Genomic DNA, 19,649 nt, shown 5'->3' on the forward strand with positions numbered 1-19,649 from the left:
ATTGATTTTGGTAGCCTCATGATTATCACACTCAAATAGGATACTGTACAAGACCTTAGCTGGGCAACTCTGTTTGCTCATTCATTCATTCATTCATTTATACGTTATTCACCCACTTCGTAATCAGTCAGCAAGCGAGGTCCTACTGGAACTCCTGTTTTGCTTGAGTATCAGGATCTACAATGAAGGCATCACCCCAGGTCCCCAGGAAGAGGCTGGTCAGGAGGCTAAGAGGCTCTCCTCAGCAATGCCTCCAGCAGCTTTCTGGTGGTAGGAAGAAATGTGGGGAAGCATGAGAGAGATTCACTTGCAAGGAGCCGACCCCTTCATGGGTCAGATAAAGCATGGCCTGCAGCTTCCGCACCTCAGTTAATGAGACTCTGGGGCGCCTGGGTGACTCAGTCACTTAAGCGTCTGACTCTTGGTTTCCTCACAGTTCATGGGTTTGAGCCCTGCATCAGGCTCCCTGCTGACAGTGTGGAGCCTGCTTGGGATTCTCTCTCTCTCTCTCTCTCTCTCTCTCTCTCTCTCTCTCTACCCCTCCCCTGCTTGCTCTCTACCTTTCTCTCTCAAGAATAAATGAATAAACATTAAAACAAAATCCTTAAAAGAGATTCTCAATAAATACGTGAAACATATAGTTCTGGTAACAAAGACCAATTAACCACCTGCTTTGTGCCTAGAGCGCTAGCTGCCAGCAATTCAAAATACATAAGACAGGGTCTCAGGGTCTCATCACCGAGGCCTTAACACCAGGTGGCACATCACCCAGCTTGTTGGGGCAGCAAATGTAACACTGAGCACAGCTAACATGGCAGGGACCCGCCGGAAATGTGTACCACTTTACGCTCTACAGAGGCCTTTCACGCTGCTTATTGGAGCCTCACAGTATTCTTGGTTAGTAAATTAAACAGGTATTTCTCCGTGGCACAGATGAATAAAGCCAAGACACCCAAGTTTCAGGTGCACTCAGAAGGTCTGACCCCCACCCCCCAGCGTAGGGCCCTTTTGATAGCAGCTTCTGCCTCTCAGCTCTGAATGTCCTCTTCAATAGCTGCTCCGAAAATAATGGTTGGAATCCCTTTAAGGTCTTCTTTACAGTGATCACAGGTTAAGCTTTCTTGGTGGAGGCCGCTGGAGGAACAGAGCAGGAGGAAGAGGCTTCTCCTGTGGGTTCTGCCAGCGGCCCCATCAGTCACGCCTGTGAACGTGAAGACATCTGGTGGCGCTCTGCCCCAGCCAGAGGCCCAGGGTACTCAGTCCCCTAGTGACCCTGCAGTGCTGCCCTCACACTTCCCCACGGTTCTTTCAACACAGACACTGCATGCGGTAGGTCCTCTGCCCAAATTGTGACCTTCAGCCTCTCCACATGCCCGCTCACGCGAGCCATGGCTCCCTCTGCTCATACGCCCCTTCCCCCTCAGGTCTGCCCTCACGACATGGACACCAGGTGCGCCATGCCTCCTCGAAACATCTGGTCACTGGCTGTGGCTTACCTACCTCTCAGAAGGTTGCTTCCTGCTCTCCCAGGAACTGTGGACCAGCTCTGGCCTGGCCCATCCCACACACTTCTCTTCCATCCGACAGACTTCAACTCTACCTTCTTCAACCAGGTACGGGACTTTGGGTACTCTCTCTCAGCCCTATGGTACCCTATAAAGCTCTCTTTTATAGTTACTATTTTGCCATTAGGTAATAATTCTTTATGTTAAGCTTCCCTTATTTAAATAGTTGTATAGTGTCTGTCTCCTGATTGGACCCTGACTGATGTCCTAACTGTTGGTGTGGAGTCGCAGACAAAGCAAAGGACGTGGAGTTTCTTACGGGCAGGGATCTCTTCGTATATCTTTGACCAGTGCAAGCATTTCCTACTTTGATGCCTGGTACATAGAAGGTCCTGAATAAGGACTGAGTAACAGAGCATAATTTAAATTAATTTTTACACTCCTGTTTGATTGAAGCGATAGCAGCCCACAGAGAAAGCCAGTGTGCAGGAAGGAGTCAGGAATTCATTTATGTATGTGATTTTTCATTCATTTGATCAGTAAAGTTGATCGTTGTTTATTTTTTGTTTAGATGATCTGTCCATTGCTGTGAGTGGAGAGTTAAAGTCCCCTACTATTATTGTATTATTTCGATGAGTTCCTTTATGTTTGTTATGGTTTTATATATTTGGGTTCTTTCATGTTGGGTGCCTAAATATTTACAACTGTTAGGTCTTCTTGCACTAGTGAAGTTGATCAAATGCCAGGTGGGAGCAACAGCATTGGCCTTCCACTGGGAGGCCAAGTAAATTGTTGTTACTAGAAGACAAGCTAAAGGAACATTCTGGATACAACATGGAAAGATTCAGAAGGAGCTAGGGAAATTCCAAGTGTGGTCTAACCTCTTGTGAGGTTCAGAGAAAATAAGTGACTTATCTAAGGTCATTTGGTCTCTAATGGGCAGCACCAGGAATAGAAAGCTAGTCTCATGGGGTGCCTGGGTGGCTCAGTCAGTTAAGCATCCAACTTTGGCTCAGGTCATGATCTCGCGGTTCGTGGGTTCAAGCCCCACGTCGAGCTCTGTGCTAACAGCTCAGAGCCTGGAGCCTGCTTCGGATTCTGTGTCTCCCTCTCTCCCTGCCCCTCCCCTGCTTGTGCTCTGTCTCTCTTTGCCTCTCAACAAAAAATAAATGTTAAATTTTTTTTTAATAAAAATAAAAACAAGAAAGCTAGTCTCATGATCCTCAGTCCAAATTGTTACCGTTAATTACATTGTATTGCTTCTTCAAGTTGGGCAGAAAGAGGTGGTGATCGAAACTGCCATCTCCGAAAGTGGGGGAAAATACCCCAAAACATAGTTATCCCTTACCTAGTAGTTCAAAAGAGTCTTTCGGGGAATCCAAGAAATTCCTCTGCCAATGCTATTACCTTTGGGAAAGCAGTTAGAAGTCTGTCAAATATGTTGAGTTTTGGGGCACCTGGGTGGCTCAGTCAGTTAAGTGTCCGACTTCAGACCAGGTCATGATCTCACAGTCTGTGAGTTCCAGCCCCGCGTTGGGCTCTGTGCTGACAGCTCAGAGCCTGGAGCCTGCTTCGGATTCTGTGTCTCCCTCTTTCTCTGCCCCTCCCCCCTTCATGCTCTGTCTCTGTTTCTGAAAAATGAATATACCTTGAACAAAAATTTATTTTAAATATATGTTGAACTTTGGGTTTGATGATCATTAAGGTAATTGAGTACTTGTTAACTCCCAGCATCCCAGGCTTGTGGGGCAAAGCACAGTCCTCCCTGCCCTACCCTCCTCAAAGCATCACTGGTGACCCCACACCCTCACATAACTCCCCTCTATCACTCGTCTCTAATGTCTGTGGCTTCATCGTGCTCATGATTTTCCTTTATCATGTTGGTTTACTTAGCAGGACATTTTGCTATTTCCGATCAGATGTTTCCCAGGGAGCCGAGGCCCATCTTACTTAATGGAAGAGAGCCAACACAGCCTGTTCCACACACTTCTCTGCAGCTTTCCCAAAAGCATGACTTCTAGCTTGAATCCTACAATAAACGTATGGGCATATGTGACACACTGTGTGTCGTTAATTTCTCATCAACAGATGGGTCACAATATGAGCCAAGGGGGAGTGTGGATGTAGCAAGAGCTGTGTGCGCGAAGTCAAGCCATGTTTAGAATGTCTTTGTTGGCTGTCATTGGGAAGAAGCCCATGCTGATTAATTGATTTGGGATGTGCATACGCTTCTATGGCGGGAAGCAAGAGGCACTGGGTGCAGAGAAAATAAGCCTGCCTGGGAGTGGCCTGGGAGAGGCCAGATGCTCCACAAGGGGTTCCGGTAAAACGAGAGCTGCACTTTGCAGGCTGGCCCTGACTGGAGATGCACCTTATTTGACGGTTGCAGGTGCACGGACATAAAATCTCTCACTGGGAAATCTGCTCCAGTGAGGATGGCTCTGTTGACCTGGCCCAGTGAAGTCAATGAAGAAGGATGCTGCTAGGATTTGGAAATGCTTAGGCTGTGGACTCCCTGGCCTGGGCTTGCTCTAAGAGCCAGTACTGAGGCACTTCCTGGCCTGATGGCTTTCTTTGAAGCCACTGCGTGGCTCCCTCCCCCAGCCCCCTCTCTCAGTCTTTGCATGGTACCATTCTAGGATCTGAGGTTTCCTCTGGAAATATGCTTCTTTTACCCATGTCTTACTCATCCATCCAAGAGGCACTGTGCTAGACTCTGGGAGTACAGCAGCTCTAGCTGGTTAGCTACCACCTCGTCACCCTCTCCTGGCACCTGGCATAGGGTGCTGTAAACAGAGACATTCAGAATAGTGGACTCCTAGAGCTGGGATGTCACTGTGTTTGAAGGAAAGCAGTCCCAAGGCGTTGGCAGACCTTGTTCCATTACCATGCATCACCCAGATGCACAAGCCCCAGCTGTCTGTCTGCAAACTAAAAAACAAAACAAAATAAAAAAAAACTGGGGCGCCTGGGTGGCTCCATCGGTGAAGCATCCAACTCGATCTCAGCTCAGGTCATCATCTCACCGTTCGTGAGTTTGAGCCCCGAGTCGGGCTCTGTGCTGACAGTGCAGAGCCTGCTGGGGATTTTCTCTTTCCCTCTCTCTGCCCACCCCCCCACCCCCACCACTGCCACCACCACTCTCTCTGTCATTCTGTCAAAATAAATAAACTTTAAAAAATAACAAAGACAGACACCAAAACCTAGAATTTATTTTTTATTTTTGCTTACATATGTTGAGATTCAGTTTACATACAAAAAAGTATACTCGTTTTTATTTATACATTTCACTAAGTTTTGACACACATATAGATGGAATCACGTAATCACCATCACAGTTAAGATACAGAACATTTTCACCTCCTAAGAGATCTCATGTATTCCTTTGCACTCAGTATCTTCCAGCTGTGGCCCCAGGCAACCACTGATTTATTTCCTGTCTTTGTAGATTGGTTTTGCCTATCCTAGAATCTTATGTCAATGGGAACTATACAGTGTGTATACTATGGCTTCATTTGTTCACCATATTTTTAAGACGTATTTATATGCAGCATTTGTTCCTTTTTATAGCTGAAGAATATGCCATCGAATGCTTAGGCCGCAAAACGTTTATCTGTTTGTCAGTTGATGGGTCCTTGGATTATTTCCAGTTTGGGGTCTATTATGAGTTAAGCCGATCTGAACATTTGTGTCTGTCTTTCGTTTTGATTTTTCTTATGGAAATGCCTGGGAAGTAATGAGTTGTATGGAAAATATTTAACTCCTAAGAAGTTGCCAAACTGTTTTCCAAAGTAGTTGTAGCACGTTATGTTCCCACCATTCATCTATGAAGGCTCTTACTGATTCACTTCGTCCGACACTTGGTATTGTCAGTCTTTCCAATTTTAGCTTTTCTAGATGGGGGTAGTAGTTTTAATTTGCATTTCCATGATGCCTAATGCTACTGAGCAATTTCTCTGTGCTTCTTGGCCATCCATATATCTTGAGAACTTTCCTTTCACATATATTGCTTTTTTTTTTTTTATCATGCTGATTGTCTTCTTAATGTTGATTTATAACAGTTCTTTATATTTTCTGGAAATAACTCCACTATCAGTTATATTTACTGTATATATTTTTCCTTGTCAGTGGCTTGCCTTGTAAAAGCCGAGTGTTTAATTTTGAAAAAGTCTACTCTTAGCAATTCTTTTCTGTTGTGGTTCATGCTTTCCGTGTCCTAAGAAATCTTTTCCTTCCTCACATTCACACACATTTTTTTTCCTGTATTTGCTTTTAAACATAAAAACTAAAACTATAATTCATTTTATTTTTTTATTTTTTTATTTTTTCAAGAAAAGTTTTTTTAATGTTTATTTCTGAGACAGAGAGAGACAGAGCATGAGTGGGGGAGGGGCAGAGAGAGAGGGAGACACAGAATCCCAAGCAGGCTCTGGGCTCCAAGCTGCCAGCACACAGCCTGATATGGGGCTCTAACCCACAAACTGTGAGATCATGACCTGAGCCAAAGTCAGTCGCTCAAACGACTGAGCCACCTAGGTGCCCCAAACTATGATTCATTTTAAAGTAATTTATGGAGCACCTAGGTGGCTCACTTGGTTAGGTGTCCGACTTCGGCTCAGGTCGTGATCTCCTAGTTCATGGGTTCGAGGCCCATGTCGGGCTCTGTGCTGACAGTTCAGAGCCTGGAGCCTGCTTCCCAGTCTGTGTCTCCCTCCCTCTTTCTCTGCCCCTCCCTGCTCACACTCTGTCTCTCGGAAATAAATTTAAAAATGTTTTAAAGAAGTAAAGTAATTTTGATAAAGGGTGTGAGGTAAAGGCCAAGGTCCATTTTTTTTTTTTTCTAAATAGATAACCAGTTAGCTGGCATTGTCATTGAAAAGAGCATCTTTTCCTGAGTCATCTTGGTACCTTTGTCAGTATCATTTGACCATTGGTTATGAGGGTCTATTTTGGACTCCTTACATGGTCCCATATCCTTACACTGAACCTACACTATTTAATAACTTTAGCTATATAGTGATCATGAAGTAAACTTCATTATAATTTTTCAAGATTGATTAGGATATTCTAGATCCTTTGTATTTCTTTCTAAATTTTAGAATTAACTTCTCAGCTGGAAAGGAAAAACAAAAAAGCCTATGTAATTTTGACTGAGACTGCATTTAACCTATAGATCAATTTGGAAAGAATTCATATCTTAACAGTGAATTTCCAGTTGTTTAATTATTTAATTTCTCTCAACAATGTTTTGTCATTTTCAGTGCACAAGTCTTATACTTGTTTTTTAGTACATTTATCTCGTGGGGTTTCCGTTTTTAACGCTATGTAAAATGGCATTTTTTATATTTTACCTTCTAATTGTTCACTGCTAGTATCTAAAAATACAACTGACATTTGTATTTTAATCTTGTTTCCTGTGAACTTGATAAACTCATTTCTTAATTCTGGTAGCTTTTTGAGGGTCCCTTTGGATTTTTTCCCCCTGGGATCATGCAGTCTGAGGAAAATGATGATTTTACTTCTTCCTTTCTTACATCTATGCAATTTTTTTCTCATTGCACTAAGAGGGCCCCTTGGGATAGTATTAAATCGAAGTGATGAGAACAAATAATATTGCTGTGTTCCCTATCTTAGAAGGAAAGCAAGGCTTTTTGTTGTTGTTGTTGTAATTCTAGTTAGTTAACATACAGTATTGTATTAGTTTCAGGTGTACAGTATAGTGATTAAGCACTTGCATACATCATCCAGGGCTCATCACAAGTGCCCTCCTTAATCCCCATCACAAGTCTTTTTTAAGTTTTTGGTGTATGTCATCCATGAGACTGAGAAAGTTCTTAGATTGAGGGGACTTTTTATCATGATGGAGTGTTGAATTTTGACAAGAGGAAAATGTTTTTGTGTTCCCTTATTCTATTAATATGATGGATGACACAGACTGATTTTTGAATATTCAACCACACTTACATTCCTGGGACTCAATCCAAATTTATCACTATATATTGTGCTGGATTATCAATTTTTTTTAGTGTTGTTAGACTTGACCATAAAGCCATGTGAGTTTCATTTGTGGCAAACGATTTAATGACACACTTAGTTACTTTATGTTTTTGAATTGTCTTTAAGTCAACTTTGCTCATTTCTTTCTTCAAAGGACTTGTCCATTTCCTCCAAACTGTTGAATTGATGGCCATAATGTTATTCGTAAGAATTCCTTGGCAGGTGTTCAATATCTGTAGGGTCTGCAGTGGATATTCAGCTTTTATTTCTAACACTGGTAATTTATGTCATCTCGTCTTTTTCTTGATATGAATATGATATCATCTGAAGATGATATCATATTCATATATCATATCATTTCATCTGAAGATGAAAGCTTATCAACTTTATAGATCTTTTTAAAAACCCCGCTTTTAATTAATATATTTTCTCTATTATTTTTCTGTTTTCAATCTCATTGATTTCTACACTAATATTTATTAGTATTTTTCTTTTCTCTACCTCTTCAGATATAATCTATTTGTCTTTCTCTTGCTCCTTAAGATGAAAGGTTAGGTTAGTCCTTGTAGATGCTGTTTCATAATACATAAGCATATAATACTATATATTTCTCTGTAAGCACTGCATTAACTGTGTCTCACAAATTTGACACATTTTGTTTTGATTTTCATTCAATTTAAATTTTTCACGTTTTCCTTAGGAATTCCTTTTTCACCTCTGAATTATTCAGGAGTGTAATGTTTAATTTTTCATACATTTGGGGCTTCCCCCCCGATTTTTTTGTTATTATTTTTTAGCTGAATTCTGGCATGGGCCACAAATATACTTTGGATGTTTTCTAGTCTTGTATAAGTATATAAAAATCTGATAGGCCACAAAACTTGTGGCCAGTCTCCAAGATTGGCGATCTTGGAGAATATTCTGCATTTGAGAAGAATGTGCATTTTTCATTACTGGATGGAATGTCCTATAAATGTCCTATAAATGTCATATAGGACAAGTTGGTTGATAGTTGTTTAGATCAAATACTCTTATGATTTCTGCATACTTGTTCTCTCAGTTACCAAGGGAGGAGTGTTGAAGTCTCCAACTACAATTGTGGATTTGCATATTTCTTCCCTCAGGTCTATCAGTTTTTACCTTATTTGTTTTGAAAACTCTGAGGTTAAGCACGTACACATTTAGGATTGTTGTGTCATCTTGAAGAATTGACCCCTTTATCATTATGTAGACCTCCTCTTTATCCCCGATTTCATTCCTTGTTGCAAAGTCTACTTCATCTGAAATTGAAATAGCTAATATAATCCAGCTTTTTTGTTGTTTAATGTTTATCATATGTCTTTCTCCATTGTTTACTGTTAATGTATCTGTATCTTTATATTTAAAGTGGGTTTCTTATTGAGGTCATAAGTTTGGGTATGCTTTTCCACCCACCCCCACATCTGACATTGTCTGTCCTTTAGCTAATGTTTTTAGAGGACTCACATTTATTGTGATCACTGATGTTGTTGGATTAAAATAATTTGTTCTTTATTTCTTTTTCTTCTGTATTTAACTTCTTCTTCTTTGTATTTAACTGTGTGTTTTTTTTTATTCCATTTTATCTGCTCTGTTGACTTGTTTATGTAGAATTTTAATGGTTTTCCTTGGGTTTACAGTACACATTAAAATTTTTTTTCATGTTTATTTATTTTTGAAAGAGATAGAGAGACTTAGAATGAATGGTAGAAAGGCTGAGAGAGACAGAGACACAATCTGAAGCTGGCTCCAGGCTCTGAGCTGTCAGCACAGAGTCTGATACAGGGCTTGAACCCACCAGCCATGAGATCATGACCTGAGCCAAAGTCTGACACTTAACCTACTGAGCCACCCAGGCGTCCTACAATATATACTTTTTTCATGTTTGTTTATTTTTGAGAGAGAGAGAGAGAGAGAGAGAGAGAGAGAGAGAGAGAGAGAGAATGTTCATGAGTAGAGGAGGAGCCAAGAGAGAAACAGGGAGAGAATCCCAAGCACACTCTGCACTGTCAGTGCAGACCCTGACAAAGGGCTTGAACTCACAAACCATGAGATCATAACTTGAGCCAAAATCAAGTCAGATGCTTACCCAACTGAACCACCCAGGCACCTCTACAATATACATTTTTAAAGTAATCTGAATCTACAGTCAAATCATCTTATAGTAATTTATGTGTGGTTTAAGAACCTTCTAACATACCAGCAATGCCTCCCATTCATCATGTGCTATTGTTGTTATATGTTTTACTTCTAGATAAGATATAAGTACATAATACATTGTTCCTATTTTGCTCTAAATTGTCAGTTGTCTTGTAGAACAGTTTAAAATTAAGCAAGGTCAAATATTTCATTTTCTCTTCATTTTTTTTGTATAAAAGTAAATTTCTGACCTCTGTCATCTTTATTCTGCCTGAAGAACTTGATGGAACATTTTTTTGTAGAAGGCAGTGAATTCCCTCAGTTCCCCAGTTTTTGTTTTGTCTGAGAGAATCTTTATTTCTCCTCCATGTAAAAGGATATTTCCACTTCATATAGCATTCTAGGTTGACAGTGTTTTTCTTTCAGCCCATTTAAGATCTCTCTTCCTTGTCTTCTTGCTTAGATGGCTACTGATAAGACATTGACTCTAATTTTTATACTTGTTCTCTTATTGATAATGTGTCTTTTTTTTTTTTTTCTGACTGCCTTCAAGGTTTTCTTTTTGTCTTTGGTTCTCAGCAGTTTGCTATGATATGTTTACCTAGGTTTTTTGGGTTGTTTTTGTTTTAATCCTTCTTGGTGTTCTCTGAGTTTCTTGGATCTGGGTTTGGTGTCTGTCATTAATTTTGGAAATTTTCCTGCCATTGTTTCTTCAAGTATTCATTTGAGTCCATTCTCTACTTTCCTAGGGATTCTAATTTTGCACATGTCAGGCCATTTGATAGTGTTCCACATCTCTTTGATGTGTTTTCTAATTCTTTTTTTTTCTAATCTCGTTCCTTTTTGCTTTCAATTTACATAAATTCTACTGACTCTTCTTCAAGTTCACTGATTTTTTTTTTCTCCATCGTCTGTGTTATTTGTACTGATGAGCCTATTAGAGGCATTCTTTATCTCTTTACTGTGTTTTTTATTTCCTGCGTTTCCATTTATTCTTTCTTATGGTTTACATTTCTCTGTTGAAATAACCTATCTGACTTTGTATATTGTTTACCTTTTTCATTATAGCATTTAATATTGTTAATCATAACTGTTTTTAGTGTCCTGTGTGATAGTTCCAACATCCGTGTCATAGTTGAGTCTGTCACTGATCATTACTTTATCTCTTGTACAGTGTGAGGGTTCATCACGTGTCTGTGATGAACGAAACATTGCCGAATATTTTATTTGCCTCAGGTTTCAGTAGAGCTCAGAATGACACTATTGCTGATCTTATCTTTATTTAAAATTTTGATATTTTCTTCATTGTGAAAACACTGTATTACTTTTGAATTTTTGAATATTGCATTAAATATTATATATCTTGATCGCAGCTTCCCCTTAAATTTTGTTACTGAGGTCAGTGCCTCACTTGTCTACCCTAGTGCAGGACTTCTGCTTTCTATATCTGAAGCTAAAAACACTGAAATTTTAATAAATTACATTGAAATGAGTAACCCTAATGTCTACGCAGAGGGATTTTAGGATGAAAGGCCTTCTGGAATTTTCTATTTTAGGCAAAAAGCAGTAAAGCATACGCTTCACCTGAGCGCTTAGCCCGGGGAGATGTGTCTCACTGACTTTTGACAGAAGGGGTTTAGGTAGCTGTACTCATGGCCTCACAGAGGTTTATTCCACTCTATAGAAGCCAGGGGCTCCCATAACCTAGCAGGGAAAACTGAGGTAGGTGCAGCCTAATAGTTCTAAAGATTATTAGCTCTCATCTGAATGCCAAAAGGATTCTGGGGCTTGTTCTCTGCAAGAAAAAGTAACCAGGGCTGACCAGGTCCTGCTGTTGAGGAGGACCAATACATAAAAGAACCACCACCTTGTAACCAAGTGACAGTGTCTGGGGCTTAAAAAGGTACCAAGTTAAGAGAAAGTGTTTATCCTAACACCTTCCCAGCCCCCTCCAGTGAGGGAAGCCAGGAGGAAGAAATGGGACTTCAGTGTCTACTTTCTATGACCTTCATGAGGTTACCAGGCCCTACCTGTATTGTAGGAATCACACAGAGGGGTGGGAAGGCCCTTGTGACTATGTTCTCCCAACCTCAGGAAGTCACATTTTGAACAGGAACATATGCAGCCACTTACGTGGCTGTTTTGCTTTAGCTGTGACTCTCACTGTGCTCTTACCCCCACCCCATCCCCGCCCCCCACACACCCACACATACACTGTAATTCTTTGCATGAGAAAATAGAAAATAGAAATAATAATAAAATTTTTTTCTGTGTCAGTGCTGGTGAGGTAACTGGAAACTGAGCCACCTCCTTAGAGACCCAGGGAGTGCATCCCAGGACAAAAAGGCCAAAAGTCTGCTCATAACTGGATCAAGCATTCCATAAATGTTGTGGCTCTAGGCACTGTTCTAGATAAAATCACTCTCCCTGCCCTCTTGCCTCTCAGGGTCAAATGGCAAGACACTTTGGGTCCAAAACACAGGCTGCATGATTAGACGTTTTAGGAAGCAAATTAAGATTTCCTTTCTACTTAAGTGTCATTCTTCATCATTCAAAGCTTTAAGTTACTGGGGCAAGCTTTCTAAAGCCTGATGAATCTTTCCTGTGCTTCAGACCTGATGACTATGCCCAGGGGAGTGGCAACGCCAGTGGTGGACAAATAGGCACAAAGCTTAGACTTTTCCTAGCAATTAGGTAAGCTATTATAAAGCATTTTCTAGAAACTTCTAACAAGAATCAGGGTATGTTTTCAGAAATAGGTAGTTTTGGGGGTGCCTGGGTGGTTTAGTTGGTGAAGCATCTGATTCTTGGTTTCAGCCCAGGTCATGATCTCATGGTTTGTGAGATTGAGCTCTGTACTGGCGGCATGGAGCCTCCCTGGGATTCTCTCTCTCCTTCTCTCTCTTCCCTTCCCCTGCTCCCTCTCTCTGTGTCTCTCTCTCACTCTCTCAAATAAATAAATAAACTTAAAAAAAATTTTTTTAAAGAAAAAGGTAGTGTTCTCTGGGAAGAGCATGCTAGAGCAAAATTCAATATAGCCCCCAGGGAAATGTTAAGAACTCTTTTGACCACACATGACTGTTAACATACGTTACTTACCTCAGTGCCTCCTAAACTTTTTCTCATGTGATCTTATGCACAGAAAATACTTGCTCAGCACATTGGAGTAGATCATAGAGGAGTTTTGAACCCTTAACTAGACTGCTTGCAGCCTGAAAAATTGGAAAGATGTTTGTGTCAGTGGGAAAGAGCTATATCCGTGAAAATATTGGGAGTTTACACCTCAGTGAAATACATAGGGATCTGGTTAGTGGTCAGGTACCTACCAAACAAATTGATGAACCTTAGGTCCTGTTACGTTGAAGAGAGCACATCATGCTTGGTGGGCTCATTTGGATTCTACAGGCAGAATTTTTCTTGTTGGAGTGGCAGCTTTGCCCATTTAGCAATAACCTGATTAAGATCTTTCGATGATCTAGTAAGTGAAAATGTTTTGCTAGCCTACTAAGTAATCCAAAATAAAATTCCACTTTATGAAAGACAGAATTAGTTTGCTAAAATTAAAAGTTTCTAGATTTTCATATTTCAAAAATCGCAATAAGCTCATTAAAGGTGAATCCATCAGTATCCCTCTCTTTGTCTGTCTGTCCCTCTGTCTCCCCTGAGCACATGTTTTTTTCTGCTGAATGAATAATCTAGCCTTCACTCGCCAGGGGATTTTTATTCACTTAGTGTTTTCTTAGTGTTTTGTTTATTTTTGAGAGAGCGAGCGAGAGAGCGAGCAGGAGAGAACAAGTGCAGGCGGAGCAGGGGCAGAGAGAGAGGGAGACAGAAGATCTGAAGCAGAGCTGGAACTCACGCATTATGAGATCATGACCTGAGCCAAAGCCAGATGCTCAACCGACTGAGCCACCCAGGCACACCAACCATGTGATGTTTAAAAAGCTGCAAGGTTCGAGTAGGTCCTAAGGAAAGAAAGGGCACTCCAGTGAGTCTAGAAACCAGTGCTAGTGACCCAGCAGATTCCAAGAGCTTTTGGTATCTGTAGCAACTTGAATGTCATATAAAGTCGGCAAGGCCAGTAAGACTCTGGAGCAAAAAAGCCTTTGACAGGCAACTGCTCTCCTTTTAGACGTTGCTCTCGGCTCTTTACTTGGCTCTGGTGAATGTTGGACATGGGGCGCTAAGCGACCATATGATCCAAACCACCCCAGCATGAATGCTATCTTCTCTCCCTGTCTGTAATGATGAGCCAGCTAAGAAGCATTCCATTATGGGGTAGAAGTGATGTTTATGAGACCAACTACCTGAGGGGGAGAATTTTAAATTCAGGTGTAATTACAGATGGTTGTGCCTGAAATGTAGGCAGCTGGAAACACTGGAAAGGTCAGCGGCAGTATCCTGGTCCTGCTCAAGGTGCCTTGAAAGATGGAAAGGCAGGAATATCTTCCCAGTAGGCAGAACTTCTTGATCAGTACATATTATTGTCCATTTGTTGGAAAGTAAATGTGGCCTGAGCCCAGGAACGCAGTCAGTGCTGATTCCACAAGAATCTACACAAGGATCAAAAACAATTGGTGTTCCTACTTTATATGTGTGAAGTATATGAAGGTCCTGGTAGCCACATAGCCACTGTCTAGATAGATAGATAGACAGCCTGAAGGACTCCTAGACAGGATTTAGAGGTTTTATCCTTTATAGGTGACAGGTAGCGGGAAAAAATATGTCCTTGGAGAATTGGGGTGACATCACTGAATTTTTCTTCAAAAATCGCAAATAAATTTTAGGTCCACTCCACAAGCATTTATTAAAGCAAGCATTTACCTGGTTCAGACACTGTGCTTACTACTGGAGATCTGGCAGGACCCAAATCATGATGCGTGTCCCAGGATTCAGTGGGATAGCTCCCTCCCACAGTCTGGGAACTGAAATGCAAATATTTCTTTCGAGGAGCCCAGATATCTGCTTCACATTTATGTACCGCTGGGGTAAGAGATTGGCTTGTTCATAAATACAGAAAGCCAGATGGTGGTGAACACAGTAGGGGGTTGAGAAATGAGGGATGAATTAATGACTAAAACTATTCCTAAGCCCTCTTTCCACAAATAGTGGCAGCTAAAGCCATAAAACAGTCCCAATGGGCTCCTGCTAATGATCAGATCCTGTGATAATCCCAAAAGCCCCACTTGAGGCATGATTCTGAGCCCATTCTGACTTTAAGAGGTGAAACATATAGGATCATACTAATTCATAATCAAGCTGCGTACTGTTAGGCCTGTGGTGGGTGGTGGCTTCCTTCTGAATATAGTTCTCTAAGTTTTAGCTACGGGCTCCTTCCAGCTCTCCCCAGCGTGTATGAGGCATTAATCAGTCAAAGGCTTGGGCTAAATTAACACACAGAATTACAATGGGATTCTCTCTGGCTTTCTCCTTTCTAACATGCCTTCTTTTTCTTCTTTGATGGCTATGCTTGTCCCAGGCTTCTTTCTCTGCCTCTGACAGACAATAAGCTGGTGGATTTTCCTACCAAAGCATTAGTGACCTGGCATTGTTGCCACCACATCTGTGGCTCCCTTCAGGGTAAAGTGTCAAAAACAAGACATTCATTCTGTGCCTATCACTTTTCTAAATTTCAGCTCCCTTCCATAATTAGCCTGTGTTTTTCTTTTATTATTTTTTTAACGTTTTATTTATTTTTGAGAAAGGGAGAGACAGAGCATGAACAGGGGAGGGGCAGAGAGAGAGGGAGACACAGAATCTGAAACAGGCTCCAGGCTCTGAGCTGTCAGCACAGAGCCCGACACGGGGCTCGAACTCACGGACCTCGAGATCATGACCTGAGCCGAAGTCGGCCACTTAACCAACTGAGCCACCCAGGCGCCCCAGCCTGTGTTTTTCAATCTCCAGAGTCTTAAGGTAATTTTTTCCCCATTTTGTATTTTTTTTCTAGGGGTTATAGCTGTTATTTGAAGGAGCATAGGTTTTTTTTTTTTTTTTAGGAGTACACTCCTTCTAAACCAGAAGCAGAACCTCAATCATATTTTGCAGGTTTAGGATGTCAGGTTGACTCTTTTTATCTTTGTTTATTTATTTATTTATTGTTTCAGGTTTTTAAATTCTAGTTAGTTAACATATAGTGTTCTCTTGGTTTTAGTAGAATTTAGTGATTCATCACTTACGTATAACACCCAGTGCTCACTGTTGTATTGATTCTTTTTAAATTTTTTTTTTTAATGTTTATTTTATTTTTGAGACAGAGAGAGACAGAGCATGAACGGGGGAGGGTCAGAGAGAGGGAGACACAGAATCTGAAACAGGCTCCAGGCTCTGAGCTGTCAGCACAGAGCCTGACGCGGGGCTTGAACTCGCGGACCGTGAGATCATGACCTGAGCCGAAGTCGGCCGCTTAACCGACTGAGCCACCCAGGCGCCCCTGATTCTTTTAAAATATAGATACAAGTTCTCTGTTGCAATGATTCACTTTTTCCATTCAGAAGTTCTATCCGTTTTTCTGTTTTATTTTTCTGTGAATCTTACTTATTTTCAAGACCTTGTCTGCAAACTTTTCCTCTCTGGTTCATTTCTCAGTCTGCTTTTACTAAGTGTTTTATCTCTTGATTATTAGTTTCTTTCCTCCTTAACTTTAGTTTTATTTTGTTGTCCACTGGACATTGTGGATTTTTAAACTTTTTAGAGGCTTCAAATTATGTTTTCTTTCACTAGAGTTGATCCTCCATTGCCTTTATGAGGCTTACAGAGTGGGGAGTGATGACTTAGTCAGAGACTCAGCTAAGAAAATGCTTAGCTGCAATTTTTGTCAAGTCTCAGTCTACCTCTGGTTCATCCCTGCTCTAGGGTACAGTCGTCCAAGTCTGTCCTGATGTGGCCACTGGGTACACCCATCTTGGTAACAACTCTGCAACTCTAGCCTTTGTCTTCTCATCACTGTGAGACTACCCCAAAGTCCATTCTGCTTTTCACAGATTTTCTACTTAGCTTTTTAAAGCTCACAGTCGGTGTAGCTTCAGAATTTGGCAGGTGTTTTCAGGGAAAAAACTGGAAGTGTAGTGAGGTCATGCAGGTTTCTAGCCCTGTGAGATGGCTAAAAAATTCTGATTTTTCTCATTCTGCTTTTTGGCCAAAATCAACAAATGCCTGAGGAGATAAAGTGGCTACAGAGGATCAGTTCACTTCTCTTCATTTTGTCTCCAGAATGTTGGTCTCTGCTATCCCCTCAGATATCTCTATACAAATGACTTCTAGAAAGAAAAATGGTGTGGCTTTTTGTTACGGGGTTTATCTGTTATCAGTGGGAGCCTTAGTATGTCATAAGCCAGAAGCCAGTCTACGGGAAAAAGTGATAGATGTATAAATAAAACAAGAGAAACCTAAACAGACCAGTTATGATAATATGCCACGAACAAAGGAATATGATTCACTCTGACCTCTGTACTCACTCTCCACAGCCAAAACGAGAAACAAAACACAGAGAAAGAGAGAACAGTTTCAAAAACATACCATCCAGTCTCATGCCCTACATTAACACAGGCTATTCCTCTGCTGGAAATACCCTAATTCACAACCAAGACACGAGGACAGGTAAAAACAATAAGACTTCACATTTTGGCCATAATGGTAAAGGATGAGTCCATCTGGGAAGATTTGTCTTTGAAAAGGGGAGCTCCATCTGGGTCCATTTTGCTTCTCTTGACCACCATTTCAGCAAGGAAAGGGGGAGAGGCATATTTCTTCTCAGAGAGGGGGGCTCCCCAGGGTTCCACAACTGATGATACATCACATGTGCTGAGCCCCTGCTCTGTCCAGCAGTGCACTAGACACTGTAAACCCAGGGGTAAAATGAAGCACAAATCTCTGCCCCGGAGGAGCTCCCAGTGTCTCGTCACAGCTTTTTCTGCATGTTTGAGAGCCTCGCTAGCAGTTGCTAAGGGACGAGCTTTAGTAATGTGCTCAATGAGATGTCTTTTGTTTCTCCTTCCTGCCTGTATCTTCTGCCAACTTTATATCTCTCCAATTAATGCCAAACCAGGCAGAAAGTTGTAAGCCAAAGAAATGAGAAAGGCTTGTGCTTCTCATAGCTTGAAACTGACCCCATGGTCCACTCTCCTCTGCTAAATACATTAATGCCATTCTCAAAGCTTTGCCACTGTGTTGAAAATGGAAAAAAAAATCTTTTATAGGGATTATTATATCAACCAGATCCAATCATGCCTGGGTCCTTTTTTGATAAGGCAAATGGGGAGATTACTATCTAATGATCTCTAGCCAGTAATAGTTAAACTCTGAATTTGGATTTGAATAAAATGTTAACACTCCTGGCATGCAAAGATTATAGAAATGTAAATTGTATCATAAGAAACAGTCCCCATTGCATAGCTTAAAAAATACCAAATTCTACTTGCAATTATTGCCAGAGACTTAAAAATTAAGTTTGCTTCCCTGGAGAAGTTTAACTTTCAGAATGGTTACTTCCATTATCTGCCCATCCAAAATTATTCAGTTGATTTAATCCCCTCAAAATTAGGGGATTTTCACCATGGGATTTAGCCAGGGGATTTTTTCCAGCTCTGCTGATACCAACATTTAAAGTGATTATGTATAATCTATTTCCTTTACACTATTTCATCTCAGAAAATACGATTTCCCCAATTTTTCTCTCTTCAGCAGAAAAGAAATCAGGACTGGGTATGCTATCAGAATTCAGCCCTATGCCATTTATTGGACAGAATGGCTTTAAGAATTGCTGCTGAGATCTCTCTGGCAGTGGATTGTCTTTCCAAAATCCTGATATGTTCCAGCCAGAGCAGTTCACAGGTCAGAAAAGAGCAGGGTGTTGGGTTGTTGACATAAGAAGGGTTGGATAACCCAGGAAACATTTGGAGATACTGTCAAACATCTTTGTAATAATATATCCCCTGTGAGCGTTTCTGTTTGGAGTGATAGGAGGCAAGGAGAAGGAATGGGCATTGTTGTTTCATTCAGTGTCAAGGGGTGGTGGGAACTGACACAACTACATTATAGAGGTTAAAGTCAAAGCTGTAGTCATCAAAGCATAGAGCGTGCAATAGATTTTACATAACTTTAAAAGCGGGATCGTTTATGGTAGTCAAGTACTAATACCCTTCACCAGGTATTCCCTGCTTTATGTAGAGCAAGGGCCAGAGAGCTGCTGTTGGCTATCAGGCAATTTAGATATGGTTGAAAACAGGTTGTTTTTTAATAATAAAGTCTAAATCTTTAAGACATAAATATTTTGGACAACATTTATCAGAAACAACTTTTGGTCCCTTTAGTCTTTGAAAAAATGTGAAGTTGAGAGCAAGAACACGGTACAAGATTCCTGCATCTCCCTCCATCCCCAAGAAACATAGACACAGCTGTTTCTACTTCTGTCCATGAAGGATTAATTGCTATAGAAGCATGCATAGGCATCTTTTGAGTCTTTGGTTGGTTACCAGTCTGAGCATACTCTGTTTGTTCAAGGAATTAAAGGGAAACATGAACATAATGAGTACCAAAGTGGAAAACATCCCACAAAGTTGGACAAGAGCAACTTCCAATGTAGTATAATTACAGGAAAACTATAAAATAAACAATTACCAGGGTTCACACAGGACTGGGAATTGTTTGCCTAATGTCCAGCCAGAGCAAAGAGGCACTGTTGAGTTGAAGAACATTCAGTAGAGACATCAGAAGGGCAAGTCTTAGAAGTGGGGAATAAGGGCTCCTCTAGGCCCTTTTATAAAGAGTTTTTAAAAAATACTTCAAGGGGGTCAAATTTAATATGAAAGTAACTGCCTGCCGGAAAATGTTGAACTCTATTTAAAGGAATGCAACAAAACTCAGCATTCACTGGTGTTAAACTGACAATGTCTGGGCAACCACTAAAAATTACTATACATGTAGGGGCGCCTGGGTGACTCAGTTGGTTCAGCGTCTGACTCTTGATTTCAGCTTGGTTCATGATCCCAT

At 41.0% G+C, this 19,649-nt stretch overlaps 1 protein-coding gene across 2 annotated transcripts in view; it reads left to right on the plus strand.

The window, feature by feature from the left end:
* Positions 1 to 507: 507 nt before the first annotated feature.
* LOC123385454 overlaps positions 508 to 19,649 on the plus strand; it is a 66,958-nt gene continuing 47,816 nt past the window's right edge. Inside the window, exons 1-2 of one of the 2 annotated variants that reach the window (XR_006597987.1) lie at positions 508 to 1,329; positions 1,425 to 1,613. The gene's annotated coding sequence lies outside the window, so the exon portion shown is untranslated. Of the gene's footprint in view, positions 1,614 to 19,649 lie in introns of both variants that reach the window. The other variant, XR_006597986.1, reaches the window with a different exon arrangement.

This window comes from Felis catus, chromosome A1, assembly GCF_018350175.1.
Source record: "Felis catus isolate Fca126 chromosome A1, F.catus_Fca126_mat1.0, whole genome shotgun sequence".
Taxonomy (NCBI): Eukaryota; Metazoa; Chordata; class Mammalia; order Carnivora; family Felidae; genus Felis; species Felis catus.